The sequence below is a fragment of the Tursiops truncatus genome, chromosome 12 (assembly GCF_011762595.2).
Source record: "Tursiops truncatus isolate mTurTru1 chromosome 12, mTurTru1.mat.Y, whole genome shotgun sequence".
Taxonomy (NCBI): domain Eukaryota; kingdom Metazoa; phylum Chordata; class Mammalia; order Artiodactyla; family Delphinidae; genus Tursiops; species Tursiops truncatus.
Window position 1 is genome coordinate 65896260 of NC_047045.1, and position 20140 is coordinate 65916399.

Here is a 20140-nt window from a genome sequence, read left to right on the forward strand (position 1 = left end):
GAGAGAGTTAGTAAACACTGGGGTATTATTTGTACTGGACCCCCTGGTTCAAACAAATTTAGACAGTATCAGACTCTATCAGAACCAAATTCAATTTCATCATGTTGTCAACTGAGGAGGGTGTAATGCTTAGCCATTTTCCTTAAAAGCACATTCTGTGCTAGTGGATAACTTCAGAGAGACTCTTAAAGGTAAAGGAAAAAAATATTCTGGAAACAACATCTGACCCACCACTCCTGCCAGGCACAGAAGGGCTTAGTTAAGAAGAGAGGAGGCAGAGAATGAAATCATTCTACCTCCCTGAGGTTAAGTGACTTGCTCCTGTCCTCATGACCCCAAAGCTGGAGCTCTGAATCTCAGAAAATGCACCCTCACTAGAGTTCAGAGCTTATATCACTGTTAAGAATGTGGCAGGAGCTCAACTGATATATATACAATGAAAGGGAATGATATGTTGGAATACAAAGGAAAGTTAAAATGAAGCCTCTATATTCTAAGATATGTACACCCGATAGCAGAAAATCATCAAAGAATTTGTATCCTCTATGAAAATTCAAAAGTGCTTTTCTCAAACCACTGTTCATTTTTATATTTCAAGAATTATGGATCTAGGACTGTGTTTCTCTCTGCATTTTTTTTTGATTCAAAATTTAGAGCTGAAACTAAGACTTGCCCCATGTGACATATTAATGCATAGAGCCATAATTATGTGTGCAAAGCTTGTCCATGGTTTTATTATTCTTCTATTCATATTTTTCCATTTATATGACTCTCAATTTTTCTAAATATATATGCCAGAAATTGTCTTTTGCAAAGACTTGTTTCAGAAAATAATATTTGCCCTTAATCTGAGATTCTAATCTCAAATTTTAAAACTATCTTAACTTTAAGAATAATTTAATATTTATGGAAGACATACCAGGCAGAAGTTAATTCAAAGGTAGCTGTATATGAACCTACAGAAGACTTGACAAAATCAAAAAAATAAAAACATAAGAGAGAGAGAGAGAGAGAAAGTGAGAGAGAGAAAGGTTAGAAATTTAATAAATATCCAATCAGTGTTCAATATCATAAAAATGGAACTAAATAATTATAATGAGATCATAAAAATAAACCTACAGGGCAAATATTTTAATAATTGTTTAATGCTTATAATCACGTACTTGTGGTTTAGGATAAAATTTCTAGGAGAACATCATACTTGAATTCAAAAAGTATTTTATCTTAAATAATATGAATAATATGCTAGATGTCTCAATAGATGTGTGGGATGATGGTGACTTTGTAAATTAAGAAAACAAAATGTTTGAAATTTGAAGGGTGGTAAATGTATGTATGAATTACTAGAGTACAAATAGGTGCATGTACCTAAATTAATAAAGTTAATATACATAAAATATTTCACTGTTAAATCTATATCTTGAAAGTTTACATATTGAAAGTGGCACAAAGCATCATTTATTTGATTATCCCATTGAAAAATTAGTGAAAATCTTACATCCATATATTTGGGAGCATATCTTTGATTCTTGATACTACATATGTTTTTACATCCTACTTTAATTGTGGAATACCATAATGACATCAGACAAATATTACAATTTAACTATTTATGGGCTTTGTAACAATATACACTTTCATAATGGATATTACAGTGGAATGTAATATCACAATTGACTTAAATATTTAATGAGCAAATGTATTGTTCTTGAACAATCAATTATGCTAAGTTTATGTGAATGACGTATGTTCCCCTAGGATAAGGCTGAGAAATCCAGTTCCAAGGCCTCATATTTCTCTTCAGTAAATAGACTGGGTTTTTTTTGTTGTTGTTGTTGTTCATGGTAATGAGATGGAGATGGGGCTGACATTAAAAGATCAACATCTAGTTCCTATGCATTTGTAAGAAGATTTTCTTTTTTTTTTTTCTTCGGTGGCGGGCCTCTCTGTTGTGGCCTCTCCCGTTGCGGAGCACAGGCTCCGGACGCGCAGGCTCAGCAGAGCAATGGCTCACGGGACTAGCCGCTCTGCGGCATGTGGGATCTTCCCGGACCGGGGCACGAACCCACGTCTCCTGCATCGGCAGGCGGACTCTCAACCACTGCACCACCAGGGAAGCCCAAAGATTGTCTTTTTAAATAATATTAAAACATAATTCTTTTCTCTACTACACATTTGTTTCTATATATCCCATAAAAAAATTTACAGTTACTATTACAGTCAGGGATCATGACTGGGTTCCTTTTTTTCTCCTTTCCTTCCTTCATTCCTTCTTCCCTCCTTTCCTTCACCCCTTTCTTTCCTTCTTTTCTTTCCTTTCTTTTTTTCCTTTTTAACATCCACATGACCTTTGCCAATATTGTTACTAGAGGCTTATTTCCAACGACTCAATAGCTAAGTCTCTTTCTTCTCATTTCCTTCTTCTTTGCAGCAGTGACATCAGGCCAGTGAAAATGAAATGTTATAGTCGACAGTGTTTAATATTATTTGTTCCTGTCACTGTTAACACTTCTATTATTATCAAAACGTTTAGATCAGCACTGTCAGTTCTAAAGGACCTGCTGACATACCAAGGGAAACTTTGATAAACAGTTCTGCTGTGTTTTCTCTATATTTTTTATAGTCCTTGTTTGAAAATATTTTCTTTTTCCTCAGGATATTTATTTTGAAAAAAAACCCCTGATTTTTAAGAGCTCATCAATTCCACCTTTTTATTTCCCACTTGAAGTTTTAATCCTCTGCTTCTACCCTCACAATTGGTTGCTGTGGAGGTGATTAAGATGTCACAAATATAGGATTATTGTAATTCTGGGCAGACAATAAGTCACAGATGATTTTCTAAGGAACAAAGATGTCATTTTCATGTAGATATATCACCCATTTCAAAGTGAGAAAAGGGAATGAAAGACATAAATATGAGATCTAATAGTACCAATTATAAAAGAAATAGCTAAAGATCAAAATTTCCCATGAAACATTAATGGCTCTGAAAAATTTATATATACACTTCCTGTTTTTTTGAATTCTGCAGTTCTTTTAATATACATGTGTGGGCCTGCAAATATCAAGCTTGTGCGTATTGGTATACTCTCCTTAATCTGAACACCTAATTGAATGATATATGTGAACTTGAACAAAGAAGACTGAATTCTTGTTTGCTTTGTAGCAACCAATGTCATTTTATAATTGTACTTTCTATCTTCTATTGCATTTGAAAGAATGGCTTTTCAAAACAGTAGAATTCTCAGGAAGTCATATATCTTACATTGATTACATATTAGATGGGAGATTCTATTTTTTTTCGAAGTAGTTTAAATCCAGGAAATTATTGAGCAGGTTATTAATACCTTTCTGAGAATCTTCTTACATTGAGCACTGGAAGGTGTTTCCCAGCAGAAGGCACAGAGTAGGCTTTCACTAACTTAATACTTGTCAAGTTATGATAGAGAACAGACACTTTACCTCTAAAGAAAAATGCTGCCATGGCAAATTTCTGAATGGTCTTATTTAAAGAAAAAAATTTTTCCCCACCCCATTCCTCACTATTTTATGGCTCTTCTGATGAGCACACAGCTCCATCTGGGGGCAAGGCCAGAAGGGAACATTGTCTAAGAGTCCCTTGGTGTCTTGGCCACATAACTGTCATCTTTGTGCATCCCTCAGCCTTTTCTGCACCAACAGCACTGAGCTGTTCATGGAAGACATTTCAGTAGCTCAGGACCACAAGTATCTCCAGCTAGTACGTTTCAGGAGATTTCTTAGTTGGCGATACCATCATTGTCAATTCTACAAGATACTATTCAGGAATCCTAGAACCTTAGACCTCACAATCAGTCAATCTTTTCCTCCTCCTGTTCTGTTTCTGTAACGTGTCTCTCCTTTGATTTTCTTTCTAATGCTTGTTTTCTCTTGCAAGTCTAATTCACACATCATTTTGTCAGCTATCCCCCAAATGGTCTGTATTTAGCTCTTTTTTTTAATTCTTCACCTGTGCATATAAAATTATGCCCTCACTCATATCTTTAAATATCTGTTCTACTTTGCTGAAGACTGAATCTCCATGTAAAGCCCTATCCATTCTCTTACATCTACAGAAATTCACCCTGTAAGTATAATGATGAACTATTGAGTTTTGCTTGGGTATCTTATAGACCTTTCACAGAAAATATGTCCCAAATTCTTCATCTGCTCCTACTAAACCATATCTATTTTTTTCCTTCTTTGGAAGCTATATATCATCCTTATTTCCCTTTGTGACCCAATCCCAATAACCCCAGTCTATCGACAGGTTCTACCAATTTTGGTCTCAAATCTGTCCTTTATCCCCACTGCCTTAACCATACTTATTTGGCCGCCTGGAACACTACAGCAGCCCCATCTCTGTCAGGGATAGTCTGATTGTATGGTTAACGTTACAGAGGTAGACAACTTGGCTTTGAATGCTGGCTTCTCCACTTATTAGTTGGGGGATTTGGGCAATTCAATTAATCTCTCTGATCCTTATTTTCCTAATATGCAAAATGGTATTAATATTGGACTTATAGGCTGACTGGGAGAAAGAAATGAACTAATTTCTATAAATCTATAGTAACACAACTGTTGACACATGGTAAGTACATGATAAATATTAATTGTAGCCCTATTATCATCACCATCATCAATATCATCATTTTAATCACCATAGGGAAAAAGACAATGGAATGGCTTTCAAGACTTTTTGTGTCTATACATTTTTGCCCATTCATATTCACACCCTGATATTCCTCCATAAATAAACCCTCTGAAAGCTTGCTAACTCTCTCTTTCCTTTGAAGAGATTTTTCTGTTCTAATGAGATATCTACTCTCCCTGCTACTCTTCTTAGCATACCTTCCCTTCATCTGCTTATAAAAACGACAGTTTATCCTCCAAGCCATCCTTCAAATTCATCTTTGTGAAACCATTCCTCATGCACAGAGCAGTCAGGCTCTCTTTCCTTGTTCTCACACCACAATATGCATATTTCTAATACTGCATCATTTCATTCTTACTTATTCACTGTTTTTCCTAGAAGGCTATGAAGATGTTAGGGAGCAGGAATTGAGCTTTATTCATATCTCCAGTGCTTAAATATGTGGTATATACACTAGTATTACCTTATGAGTTGATTAAAATAAGCATATTTTTACTTGAACAGACAATCCAGATGGGTTTAGAGGGAGTCTTGGTTTAATACATACCTTCAAAATGCTCTCTTTCTTCTGTTATCGTCATGCTCTACGATCCCTTTCTTTATGACTCACATTTGTTCTGTTATCAAATGTAGATTCTATCTCAAAAATGTCTTGGGAATCTAACCTTTTTCTCCATCCCAACTAATCAGTTTTGCCTAGCTGCTAGTATTATGTTGCTAAAAAGAAATCTGACACAGTTCCTCCTCTGCATAAAGATTCTTTAGAACAGGTGAAAATACGTCCTATCTCATTCTGAATGCAAAACAATCTATCTCTAAAAACTTACTTCAGTCTTATTTTCCATCATTACCCTAAAGCACACTCAAATCTTTGTACCTCGCACCACTGGGTGGAAATAGGGAAAGTCTGTTACTCTTCTGAATCTTTGCATACACTACTATATTTGCCTAAAATGTTCTTCATTCACTTGCAGGACACTGGTTGTCCCCAAATTTCCAGTTCAAATAGCACTTCATGCCTTCTTTCATTCATTCACTCATTAAATGTATTCATTGGCCCAGAAGTATCTTTAGTTACCTGTGTTGGTATACCTCTCCATTTCCCACATCTTTATCATGTCCATCTCATCACAGCACCCTCCCCACCACCATACCCAGGCCCAGCTCACTCAGTTAACCCCAACTCTATCTCTGTTTTCCATTGTTAACTCCTCTCTCTAATCTCTCACTTTAGAGTTCATTCTCTCCTGCCTCATCAGAGACCTCACTCTCAGCTACACCCTTTCTTTCCCATATGTTCAGCCATATTTTTTCCCACTGGATCTTCCCAGGCAGCAAAAAAATATACCAATCTCCCACATTAACTAGCAAAAAAGCAAAAATTCTAAACCAAAATCTTTCTATCCTGTACCCTCAAGCCACTACCATCCATGTCTGTCATTTTACTGCCATATTTATTGAACTATTTATTGGTCTACCCTCAAAGTCTCCATCTACCTCATCCCACCTGTAGTCCTGAATCTAGCGAAAAAAAAAATCTCTTCACTAAAACAGCTTTCATCAAGAGAGCCAGAAATGTCTTTATTGCACATACAATGATGGTTACTTGTCTATCTTAAAAAAAAATTCTACTGTTTTTAATAGTATTGATTATGCCCTCCTTGATCCATTCTCTATTCCCCTTGGTTTCCAAGATTCAAGGTTCTCTTATCTCTATGACTATATTTTATTATTTTCTTTCCTAGGGTCATGTTCTTAACTTCTTTCATTCTATAATACGTACTCACTCCATTTTAACTCATCCATATACATGGCTATTTACATCTGATTTGTAAAATATTTGCAAACCTCATCTTCTGCAACAACTTTTAAATTACCTATTGAGTCTTTCCACTTGCATAAGTCAAAGTACTTAAAGTTTAATGTGATTGAAACAGAACTCAATACTTTTTTACCCAAGCTTGCTCTTTTTCTTGTACTTCCTATTTTGGTGATTGATCTCATTATTCATTCTTCCTCACAAGAGACAATTTGGAATTCAGCCTGTATTACTATCTTTCTCAATTCCCATATCCTGCTAATTCTATCTCAATGATATTGGCTATTTCTCCCCTTCTGTTCTCTTTCTTTCCACTTGAGTTTTGAATCTCATCTTTCTTTCCTGGATGACATCAACAGTGCCTTAACTCATTTACCTGTTTTCAGTCTTCTTTCACTTCATTCATTAACACAGTCAAAGGACAATTCTGTTTCAAAAATTACTTTGTCACTCCCCTGCCAAAAATTCTTCTGCACCACAATCTTGCTTTTATCCTCTAAAGTCCTTTTTTAAAATATTTATAGAAAAAAAATAATTGTCTCATGCACGCTCCTGAGTTGTCCACCTATCTACACCTTCTCTGTGTTAAGTGCTTCTTGTGTGTTGCTCTCACCTATGCCCTGGCCCACTCCATCTCTTGATTCTACTTTCCTCACTCTATGGGAATTAATTTTGTTTAGCTCATTCCAGAATCAGTTAGTGAACTGGGCTGCTGGAATAATAGGCCTGGATAATATGATTACTATTGGAGAATCTCTGTGGCAAGGAGGGTCCCATGCAGTGATTGGCTTCACCTAAGGCACTATATCTATCTGTGTAGTTTTAGGTGGAGGTACCACTTGGACCATGGTTTGATAAGACAGAAAATGTGGTCTTCATGGGAAGTCTAAGTGTTATTATGGTGGAAATAGAAATCTCTACACTTAATCCTAAACTTGATTGGTCAAACTCAAATAGCACATGTTTGTGATGACTTTCCTGACTTCTGGCTCCTAGTTTGGGTTGGACGATCAACTTTATGTCCCTACAGCAATATATGCTCAAATATATAACATGTCATTGATAGTGATAGTCCATAAACTCCTAATGACAGAGGCCTGTGTGCAGTCTTTTTTGTCTCCCCAGTACATGGCCCAGTGCCTGTCAAATTTGGCACTCAGTAGATGCTTGCTTTACTTATGGAATTGAATAATAAATAAATACCATATTCCAGATCTTAGGTTAAGCTTCAAAGTAGAAACCTCTAACTGCTTCAGAGTTAGTTTGTTCTGTCCTTTGTACAGCTTTTTAATGGGATATATCTATTTGCATATGTGTCACTGGAAAGTATCTTATTAATCTTATTAATGTTTGAGCAAATATACTTTGCTCAATAATGTTTGGTGAACAAATGAATGAATATGTGAGTGAATAAATGAATGATGGATAGAAAGTAATTTACTTCCTCAACTCTCCTGTGCCTCATTAAACACTATGGATTCAGACAGGAAAGATCAAGCAAGAATTCCATCATTGTGCAATTGAGAAACTAGGAGCTCTGGAAAAGCCAAGTTACATTTGCTATGGAAGTTTCTTTGTGACCTTGAGAATGACAGAAGAGAATTTAGGTCTCTGATTCTTCATGCAGAGTTCCTTTTGCTGAGTTGCATTGTCTGAATTCATATTCAAGCATCTCAGTTTTCACTCAGACCTTGGAAATTTTTGGCTGTTTTATGTTAAGAGAATTAGGATACATAGTTGATTTCTTTAAAGGACATAACAGTGTCTAATAAAATTCCCTTTAACTTCCTATTATGTACCTTCAGTTTAAAAGTAGAAAGAGAATTTTATTTGCTAGATCCCAGTTAGGGCACACTTAATTTTTAATTAATTAGGTTTTAAATTATATTAGAAAACTATTCTCTATATGTTGTATTGTACTCTAATTTATTAAAGAGAGACAAAGTCATGTGCAGAATTTTTCTTTTTCTTTAAAGAAGTAGAAGATATATAGAGAAATACACAACATTTGTTTTTATTTAAATGTCAACTCCAATACTATCCCTTTTGCTCAAGTTTTCACATAATAAGAGATCAGGAATCTTATTTCACATAATAAGAGTTCTAGTGCGGTTCCCCTCTGTTAACATTTCTAATATTCCTGAATTCAAAAGACCAGACAGCAAAAGCATTGGCTTGCACATAATAGACCCTCAATAAAGATTTGCTGGACTGACGTGAATATAAAAAATTAAAATTTCTCCACCCTTTCTATTTTTTCTTTTTAACCTCACTCTTAAACTTTGGTTTTTATCTTCATTTTTAAACTTCTTGTATTCTTTACTTTGATCTTCAGCTAGATTTTCCTTAACTAATGAGTTTGAGATTTTCATATGTTACATGGGGAAAATAATTTATTCCACACATACTGAGTATGTACGCTGTACAATTCAGTGTTTTAGGTATTAAGGGATAGAAACTAATGAGGTAAATATATATATATACATATATATATATATATAGCTTAATTGATTGATCAGTTAATATATAGGAGTATATTCATTTGTCCATCTCCCAAGAAACTTACAGCCCATTGAGAAAGACAGCTATTAGCTATGTCATTTTGTAAGTTTAAGAGAAGTGTGAAGTTTTATGAAAATATTTAACAGGGACAAACAATCTAGTTGTGGGTAAGGGAAAGCTTCCCTAAGATGTTAGTGAAGATGGTTACTTTTTCATTTTTTCTGGACAAGATCCCTAAGCACAACATAGTTATATTTTCTATGAAGCTGAAAATTTAGAGACTAGTTCTCTCAATGTATCTGGATTTGACTAAGAACCATTTTTTTAGTTTCATTTGAACTTCAGAGTGTTTTCTGTGTTTTTTCAATGTACATCTGCTCAAGCAATGTATATTTAGACTTTTATTTAGGTACTTAGAGTGCTGATCTAAGGCAGATATTTAAATGATACTTCACAATCAATAGTTTACATTACCTAATTTATGTGAAGTTACAATTCAATTCCCTGGGAAAATATCATTTGAATAATGTGGAGTGTACAAAGAAATATATGTTGCTATCTATCTTTCTCTGGAGGAGCCTTTCATTTTAAATATATTTTATATTTACATATGTCTTAAATCCTAGGGACCTTTGAGATAACCTACCTTCACCACATTATTGGTATTTTTTTCTAATATTTTTCTGAAATATGAGGGCTGCCAATTCTTGTGATTTTTGCTTAGACTCTAAAATTAACTTTTCCTGAATTTATGACTTGTAGTCTTTTAAAAAAAAACTTATTTTGAAATAATTATAAATTCACAAGAAATTAAAAAATACAGAGGGGTTGTATGTACACTTTATCTAGTTTCCCCTAATAGTTACTTCTTACATAACTATAGTAAAATATCAAAACCAGGTAATTGGTATTGACATTCATCTTATCGCATGTGTATATTTGTGTAACCACCACCCCAATCAAAATACAGAACTATTCTATCACTGCATAGATCTTTGTCATGCCACCTCTTTATAGTCATAGCTTCCATCCTTTCTTCCACCATCCCTAAACTCTGACAACCACTAATCTATTTCCCATTTCTATAATTTTGTCATTTCAGCAATGCTATATAAGTGAAATCATATGTTGTCTGACCTCAGCATAATGCCCTTGAGAGCTGTATAAACTGTTTCATGTATCAACAATTTGTTCTTCTTTAATGCTTACTAGTAGTCCACGGTATACATATGGTATTGTACAGTTTGTTGAACCATTTACCAATTAAGGAACATTCAGATTATTTCTAGTTTCTGGTTAATTAAAAATAAAATTGCTATGAACAGGCATGTGCAGGTGTTTGGCCATAAAATTTACTTTTACTGGGATAAATACAAAGAGAAGCAATTGTTAGCTCATATAGCAAATAAACTTAATTTTTTTAGAAAGAAACTGTCAAACTATTTTCAAGAGTGACTCTATCATTTTACATTCCAACCAGCAATGTATGAGAGATCCATTTTTTTCTGCATCCTAGCCAACATTTGCTATTGTCAGTATTTTAAATTTTAGCTGTTCCAACATTAATGATAAGTCCGTGTGGTCTTAAGCATTTCTCTAATAGCTAGTGATGTTGAACATCTTTTTATGAGTTTATTTGCTAACTGTATATCCACTTTGGTAAAATGTCTTTTGTTCATTTTATATTTTCATTGTTTTTTACTGTTGAGATTTTAGTGCTTTTTATGTATTCTAGATACTCTTCCTTTGTCAGATATGTACTTTCAAATATTTTCTCCCACTCTGTTGATTTTCTATTCATCCTCTAAACATATTCCTTCAGAGATCAAATGTATTTATGTTTTGATGAATTTCACTTTATTATTTTTTATTGTGTATCATTCTTTTGGTGTCATGTCTAATAACTCTTCACCAAATCATAGATCCCCCTAAATTTTCTGCTATATTTCCTTCTAAAAATGTTATAATTTTATGTTTACATTTAACTCTATAATCCAATTTGAATTAATTTTAGCAAAAAATGTGAGGCTTCAATTGCTAGTCATTAATTTGCTTCTGGATTTCCAATTGCTCCAGCACCATTTCTTGAAAATTTTATCCTTCCTCCATTGAGTTGCTTTTGCACTTTAGTCAAACAACAGTTGGCTGTACTTGGGTGGAGATTTTCTGTGTTCTTTTTTCTGTTCCATCAATCTATGTGTCTATCCTTCTGTTAATACCATACGATATTGATTACTATCGCTATATGAAAAGTCTTGAATTGGGATAAAGTGACTTTCCACTTTATTCCTTTTCCTAAATTGTTTTGGCCATTCTTATCACTCTGCCTTTTCATATACATTTTAGAATAAACTTGTCTATATATACAAAAATATTGCTGGGATTTTGAACAATTAAAACAATGCATCAATTTGGCAAAAATTGACAACTCACTATACTGAATCTTTAAATCCATGATCTCAGTATATTTCTTCATTTATTTAGATCTTTGATTTATTTCATCAGTGGTTTTTTTTTTTTTTTTTGGCGGTACACGGGCCTCTCACTGCTGTGTCCTCTCCCGTTGCAGAGCACAGCCTCCAGACGCGCAGGCTCAGCAGCCATGGCTCATGGGCCCAGCCGCTCTGCGGCATATGGGATCCTCCTGGACCGGGACACGAACCCATGTCCCCTGCATTGGCAGGCGGACTCTCAACCACTGTGCCACCAGGGAAGCCCTCATCAGTGTTTTATAGTTTTTAGCAAAAAAGTCCTATGGATATTTTTTTTTATTTGTATTTATTTGTATTTCGTTTTTTGAGTGAATGTAAATGGTATTGCGTTTTAAATTTTGGTTTTCACATTTTCATTGTTAGTGTATAGAAATATAATTGATTTTTTTTTGATGTTGCACTTGTTTCCTCTGACATGCTGAACTCACTTATTAGTTCTAGAAGTTTCTTTGTAGATTCTTTAGGATATCCTATGTAGACAATCATGTCATCTGCAAATGGGGACAGTTTCTTCCTTTTCAATCTGTATGCTTTTATTTCCTTGTCTTGCTTTATTGCACTGACTAGAACCTCATCATTATGTTGAATAGTGTATCCTTCCTTTGTGTATAATCCTAGAGGAAATATATTTAATAATCATTAAATCTGATGTTGTCTGATGGTTTTTTGTTTAAGTTCTTTATCAAGTTGAGGAAGCTGCTCCATATTCCTACTTTATTGAGTTTTTAACACGAATGGATGTTAAAACTTTTAAAATGTTTTTTCCTCTGACAAATTGATATGATCATAAGATTTTTCTTATTTAGCTTGTCAATGTGATGAATTACATAGATTGAATTTTAAATATTGAGCCTACTTAACCTCCTTGGAATAAACCCCATTTTGGATATTTGTATCTAATTTCATGTGCAATATTGATGTATAGTTTTCTTTTTTCTTTCTGGTTTCAGTGTCAGAATAACACTGACTTTATACATGGATTGAGAAATATTACCTCTTCTGTTTTCTGAAAGAGACTGAGTAGAGGTGGTGTTAATTCTTCTTTAAATATTTGATAGAATTCTCCAGTGCAAACATTTGGCCCTTGGGATTTCTTTTTAGGGAATTTTTTAAACTGTGAATTCAATTTCCTTAATTCTTATAGGGCATTTAAATTACCTGTTACATGTTGGGTGAGTTGTGGTAGCTTGTGCTTTTTGGTGTACTAGTCCATTTCATCTAAGTTATCAAATTTGTGTGTGTAGCACTGTTTGTAGTATTCTCTTACTTTTCTTTTGGCGTCTACAGTGTCTATAGTAATATCCCTTGTTCCCTTCCTGATACTGATAATTTGTTAGAGGTTGATCAATTTTATTAATCTTTTAAAAAAACAGTTTTTCTTTTATTAATGTTCTGCATTGTTTCTCTCTTTTTAATTTCATTGATTTCTGCTCTATCTTTATTATTTTCTTCCTTCTGCTAGCTCTGTGTTTATGTTGTTCTCAATATCCTAGGTTCTCGTGATAGGAGTTTATACTATTGATTTGAGATATTTCTTATTCGATAAAAAAACAGTGCTATAAATTACTCTCTCTGCCTACTTTAGCTGCATCCAACACATTTTGATATGCTGTGTTTTCATTTTGTTCAACTCAATGTATTTTTTATTTCACTTGAGATTCATTTTGACTCATGGCTTATTTAGAGGTGAATTGTTTAGTTACAAGTGTTTGCAGATTTTTCTTTCAGCTTTCTATTATTGATTTCTAGTTTGATTGCACTGTGATAATGGAGTATACCCTGAACGATTTATTTACTTTGAATGAGTTGAGATTTTCCTTTTAGCCCAGAATATGGTTTACCTTGGTATATATTCCATAGCCCCATGAAAAAATGTTTTCTACTAATGTTAGGTAGAGTATTATATTATCATACCTATGAATGCTGATTAGATCCTGATAGTTTATGTTGAACTTTTGAACTTCTATATCTTGCTGACTTTTTTGTATAATTGTTCTGTCAATTGTTGAGAGAGAGATATTGAAATCTCCAATTATAATTGTAAATTGATTTCTTCTTTCAGTTTTTACTTCACCTATCTTTCACTTATGTTTTTTTGGTGCATACACATTTAGGATTTTGGGATCTTCTTGCAGGATTCAATGTCTCTTTCTGTCTCTGGTAATTTTCATTCTTAAGTCTATTTATCTGATGTTAATATAGCCAACTTTGTTTTCTGTTGATTAATATAGCGTGGCCTTTTTCCTTCCTTTTACTTTCAACCTTCTTACATTGTTTTATTTTAACTAAAGTCCTTTTTGACAGCATATGGTTTGGTCAATCTTTTTCACTTTGCCAATCTCCAGATTCTCTACTCCACCTGAGTTGACTCCTAATTATTGTTAGTTGGGGTAGGGGAGTTCCAGCTTCCACTAGGCCTCTGCTGATATCACCCTGCCTAGGATAAGAGAAGTACCTCATTTCTGCTCTCCATGTGGCCTCTGTGATTCCCTTATTAGTATTAGTTTCCTATGGCTGCCATAGCAAAGTACCATACACTATGTAGTTCAAACAACAGAAATTTATTTTCTCACAGTTCCAGAGGCTAGAAGTCTGAGATCAAGGTGTCAACACGGTCATTTGTTCTGAGGCCTCTCTCCTTTGCTTGTGGATGGCTGCCTTCTAACTGTGTTTTCACATGGTTTTCCCTCTGTACCTGTCTGTGTTTTGTTCTCCTCTCTTTATAAGGACACCAGTACTATTGATTTAGGGTCCACTCCAGGGCCCCATTTTAACATAATTACCGTGTTAAAGGGTCTATTTCCAAATGTAATTACGTTCTGAGGTACTGAAGCTTAGGGCTTTAACATACGAATTTCAAGGGACACAACTGAGCCCCTAAAAATACCAGTGTCTCTTTTGGCTTCTCTGATACCAGCCAGCATGGGAGTTAGTATGCTTTATTATAGCCTGGCTAGAGGTGGAGTCTAGGTTTTCCACTTAGTCTTTCCAGGTGGCATTGGGGTTGGAAGCTATAGTTTTTTTCTGTGATATTTCACTGAAGTAAAACTTTTATTGTCTAACAGTTTTCTGTTTTGTTAGGTCTTTCCTGGTCTTTTTGCTTGAGAGAAGTGACTTCTGTTGAACTCCTTTTTGTCTGCACTTGTTGTTTTTTGGGGGTCACTCATTTTTTTGAAACAAATTCTGGGACATCTGGGGCTAAAAGAAAACCCAAGGAACTCACACTATGCTTTTCTTCAGGTCCCGCAGTCCCCAGTAAGTCTTCCTTCTTCTCCCACAGTTCAGAGTCTGCCTATGTTTGTTTTAAATGTAATGTCCAAGGTTTGTAGTTTTACTTAGTGGGAATAATAGGGAAAGTAATTATACTCTATCTTTCCAGGAGTGGAACTGCTGTAGAATCAATTTATAGTCTAAGTGATACTTTTCTACTAAAGCTTTTATTTGCAATTGTATTACTTGCTAATTTTATATTGTTTCATTGGAAAATAACTATAATACTTTATTGGTATATTGTTTTCTTAAAACTTTAATATCTAATTTTGTATAAATTTTCAAATTAATTTTATTATATTATTAAAGTTTCATATTGTAGGTTATTTATTTTATAAAAATAAAGATAATAAATTGTAATGATTATGAATATTCTAGAATAGGGAGATGAGGTATTTAAAATTTTTATTTGTGTACACTTTATCATAATTCTTATTACACACAAAGTTATCATAAATATAAGAAGAAAAGTTCACTAGATGAATACTACTTAGGTATTATGAGGAAAAGTTAGCATGAAGAATACTTTCTGTACTCTCCTACTATAACTGGGTTTAACCTAAACTCACAATGTTTGACTCTAACTATAATCTGTCAGATCTCATATTTAGAGAGTGGAGTGCCTTTCAGAAGTACTAGTTCCATAATTATTTCCTGTTCCTTCCTTGAGCATACATTGCAACAAATATATGGCTTTATATTCCTTCACTGATGAAGTTGATAAAATAACAAACACTACACGTGGGATAAATCAAGATGACGTCAACATCTTCAGTGACACCAATAATTTACCAAAGAAGGAGAAGGAAAGGAACCATTCTCTTCTGGGCTAAGTATTTTACATTTATCTTTTTATTATATCTTCACGAAACTCCAATGTTAACTAAGATTATGATACAGAGTGTTTTGTTGTGACATATTTCTATATTTTTTAGTAGCTAATGATACTAATCTGAGGTTGACTGTTTGTCACATATCTTCTGTTTGCTTTTCCAGATTCTTCCTTCATCTATTCTTCCTTCATCCATTTTTCCATTTTTCCTTCTTTATTCCTCCTTCATCTCTCTCTATTCGTCTTGTCCTGGGAAGGGAAGGTGAGCCTTATAAGTCTAGAATCAATGTACTCTCTTGCCAGTGAGAAGCCCTTGCAGGATATTAGAAGGTAGGAGGACAATGATGTTGGGGTATTTATTCCTATGATCCCCTCCCTGTGTTGCTGTGGGGTGTTTGTATTTCTGTACCTAATATCACAGCTTGGGTTGGTTGGGCTTCAGGGACTTTTCCTTATAGGTATTTTTACTGGTTTCCAGGAACAGTTCCTTCCCTGTCCCCTTCAGGACAAGGCTGCCAAGTGCTTCCCATTGTTGCCAGCTCCATTTCTTATTGGTTTCTCTTAAACTTCTCCACAAATAGCCCCTTTAATAAAATGTCCTAAGTTACCTCATTTGAGTGTGTCGTCTATTTCAAGTTCTGTTCAATACAGATTTATTCATATTTGAAATTTCAGTTTTGCTTTCTTATATCCCCAGTTTACAAAGCAACTTTCAATATGTTCTATATATTTTATTTTTACAACTTCGTGTAAAGTAATTGTGTTTTTCTCTAGATGTTCTAAAGAATATTCCACTTTTAAAACATTATTATTAAGAACATAGTTTCCAAACATGGTTCATACCTCAAACAGCTTCCTTGGCTTAATTCAGAAAATAGCACTTATTTTCGAAATCTGGAATCCAACAGTTACATGACAACTTTAGCCTATTGAATGCAATCTAGCATGTTAAACATAACAAAGGCTGATCCCCAAATAAACACAAACCAAAAAAAATTAGGGTATTATATTTTCCCAGTAATGCCATTAGCTTTACAGTTCCATACATAATAATCAATCAATCTTGTCTGCTGCCAGGAAGAATTCGAAAAACTTTAATAAATTTATCCACCTGTATGATGAGTCTTCACTGATCTCATTGGCTTGACATGGATGGTATGTCTGTGCTCTGTTTTAAGTTAATAATGTCATATGTTTGATATTTATAATAGCTGTGTAGAACTTGACTTGCACAGACTTCTTTGTGATTATTGTTCTAAAAATTAATTTGTTTTGCTCTTTCTGCTTTCCAGAAATCCAGAGTTAGGCTCAGTTGTGATTCTGGGTGTTCTTAAGGCAGATATTCTGTTTTTGACCAGACTTGTTTCAGTTTCCTACATGGACAGCTGCTCAAGTGTACTGCTATCATCCATCAATTCCACATGTCGAAACTAACAAAAGTGAATTGCTCTCAGCATTGCTTCCAAACTGGTAGCTGGCTGACATCCAGCTGCTCCTTGCTGGTGATTTTGTATGCTAATATCCCATAGGTAAATGCCATTGAAACTGGTTAAGAAACATTCTTGTAGTGTTTTTCTCCACATGTCTTATGGCTTAAGGGAAGATTGGAAAATTTAAGCCTTCAATATGGCCAGCACAGAGATAAATTCAAACATTGTTCTTTCTAAGGAGAAACAAGACCTTGTAAAGAGTACAGCTATACAATTTCTGAATGTGGATGAATAATGGAACTAATTGCTATTGAGTTCCCTTTTTCATTATTATATATGTCTATATGATATGGACATCACCTACAGCCTTCCCCAATCTCATGAACAACCCTTTGGACCCTAGAGGAGTATAAGGATATAGCTTACAGCTACTTCAGTATTTTTTGTCATCATTGTCGAACTAGAGAACAAAGATGATTCATATATAAGTGATAGAGAGTGATGAGAATATAAAATACTAAAATAAGGCAATGATAATACTAAAATAAGGCAATGATGATAGCATCATAATAGCAATGATGCTATCATCATTTTTCTCATTTTTTGTGGATATATATTTCAGCTAATAATTTGAAATGTGTCCCATGATCTTCCAGTCCTTATTAGTAAAATTATTAAATAATACATGTATACCTCTTTCAAGCATTTACCATTACATCATTATCATTTCAACAAGACTAGCAACTATTCCTTGTTCATCTTTGAATGTACCCAGCCTTTTTGCCCATATTGTAGTGTATTTATAACCAGGTTTAGACATGGTTCTCAATCTAAAAAGATATTAGACAAGTAACTGAGCAAAAAATAAAGAATAAGAATGTATTATTGCCTAAGTCTTTTGTTGATGATGTGACCTCTCTATCTTCACTCCCACTTTTCTTTATAATCTTTTGTCATTACAATTACGGAAGCAGATCCTAGAATTTCTCTGTTTTTCAAGATTAACTGCATTGTCCCTGATTGCTAGTGATTTGAGCAGCAATTGTAGCTCTTTGGAAATGACTAATTAAAAAGTGGCTACAAGATATTTTGTATAACAGAATTCCAAAATCAACAAAATTATGAAACTAAACCAAAGGAACATGATGATGGTGGCGCTGAGATTGGAACCATGCACCATGAGAGCAGGAACCAATATCACTAGGCCTGATGATAGAACCATAGATGAAGGTAGAGCAAGCAAGTGTGAACAAAAGAGTGGGTATCAGTTTTGGGTGAGGCTGAACTCTCAACACTCAGAGACTTTACTTTTCTCATTTGCACAGTATCTACTAAAACACATTCTCATTTTAGTAAACACAACATGCATCTTCTTTTGGTTTAGTGACAGATGTCTATAATCATTGCCTTTACATTGACAAACCCATGAAGAGGAAAATTTGACACAAAGGGATGGGAGAGGTGGAAGGACCAGGAATTAATTCCTTCATAGGTGAGTAGGGATTAGGAAAGAAACTCTGTCTAGGAGTCACTGATAGACACATGGAGGATGGATTCTCTGATGATTTTGAAGTATAGAAGCAGAAGCAGAAGTATCCATCATCTTCTAGTACTTCAGTACATTGGCCTGAGTGTTATGTGGGCAAATATTAAGCATGCATTGGCTCAAAGGGGCAAATGAGTATTTTAATCACATTCATATAAATATCCTAATGGTCTCCACTGAGGCATACTTTCCCATAGGCCCACACATAGTTATGAGTGCATCTATCTACTAGACACTGTTCAGTGTGCTGGGAAATAATGTCTCTTTCCTCATGGAATTTATATTCCAGTGGTTGGAACAGGTTACAACCAATAATCAAAGAGACATAGATATGCTGTCAATTAGTATCGAGTTCCAGAAAGTAAACTAAGCAAAACCTAGGCAAAGAGGGTAAAAGGAGATGGGGGTAATTTATGCAAATGAAGCACTGAGTTCAAAGTCTCTGGGGCAGCAGTGTCATTGGTAGCTGGGAACAGTAAGAGGAGATGGGGGGGCAGAATGATAAGAGAACAGTCAGCAGGTACAGAAGTGATGGAACTTCACTTTGTTAGTGTACCAGGATCTACACCATCATAGGGTCCTATAGGACAGAGTAAGTATTCTGTTAGTCAAAAAGGAAGAGGAAACCAAGTAATAGTTAATGGGATGTTTTAAGCAGGGGTTACAAGATCTATAGGGTCAGTCTCACTACTGGGTCAGCAACAGACTTTAGAGAGGCAAGACTAAAGTAAGAACCAGTTATGAGGCAATTGTAATAGTCTAAGCAAGAGATTGTCATGCCTTGGGCTAGACAATGTCCTTTGATGATTGGCCCTACAGACAGCAGGTTTTGACAATCTTCAGAAAGAGCGGTAAGCATATTACAGAAAGTTTACACGTGTATTTGGGGCTCTAGACTAGTTCTGCCACCAAATAATAATGTTCTCTTGGGCAGAAAATTTAAACTTCCTATAATGCAACTTCCCATTTTAACTCTCAGGGTTTGAATTAAATTATCACAATAACCTCCATCTCCAACTGTCTGTTTTTTTCTGTGAACTAATACAAAGGATATAGAACATGGAAAATGTGTGAGCACCAGGAGTCTACTACAGCATTAAAGTGTCCTATGTCAACCTCCTAATTCCTAAGGAAACATTAAGAAACTACTATTACACTGTAGAGCAAAAATGTTAGAGGGTGAGTTTGGTAGCTTTTTTTTTCTTTCTTTTTGCAATGGATAATAAATGTGCAAAATAATTTATGTTTTAAATCTATTCCTAGAAGCTTTTTCATGATTTTTGTTTGATTGTCTATAATTATGCAATCCAAAGTCACCAACTGAATTAAGCATCCCAGAGCTATTTTAATGATTCAGGCTAGAAAGGAAAAATTGCAGAGTTGAAATTCTGTTTCAGTATGATGACTCCTGAGAATTTTATTGACCTTGGTGGAACTTTTGGAATTTGAGTTCATTTGTAATCAACCAAAAAAAAAATGTTTTGAAATGCTATTTAGAAGCTTAAAAGAATTATTGGACCCTGAATAACTTTCATTACGTGACATTTTGATAAGGTCATTGTAAATGAGTCAGAAAT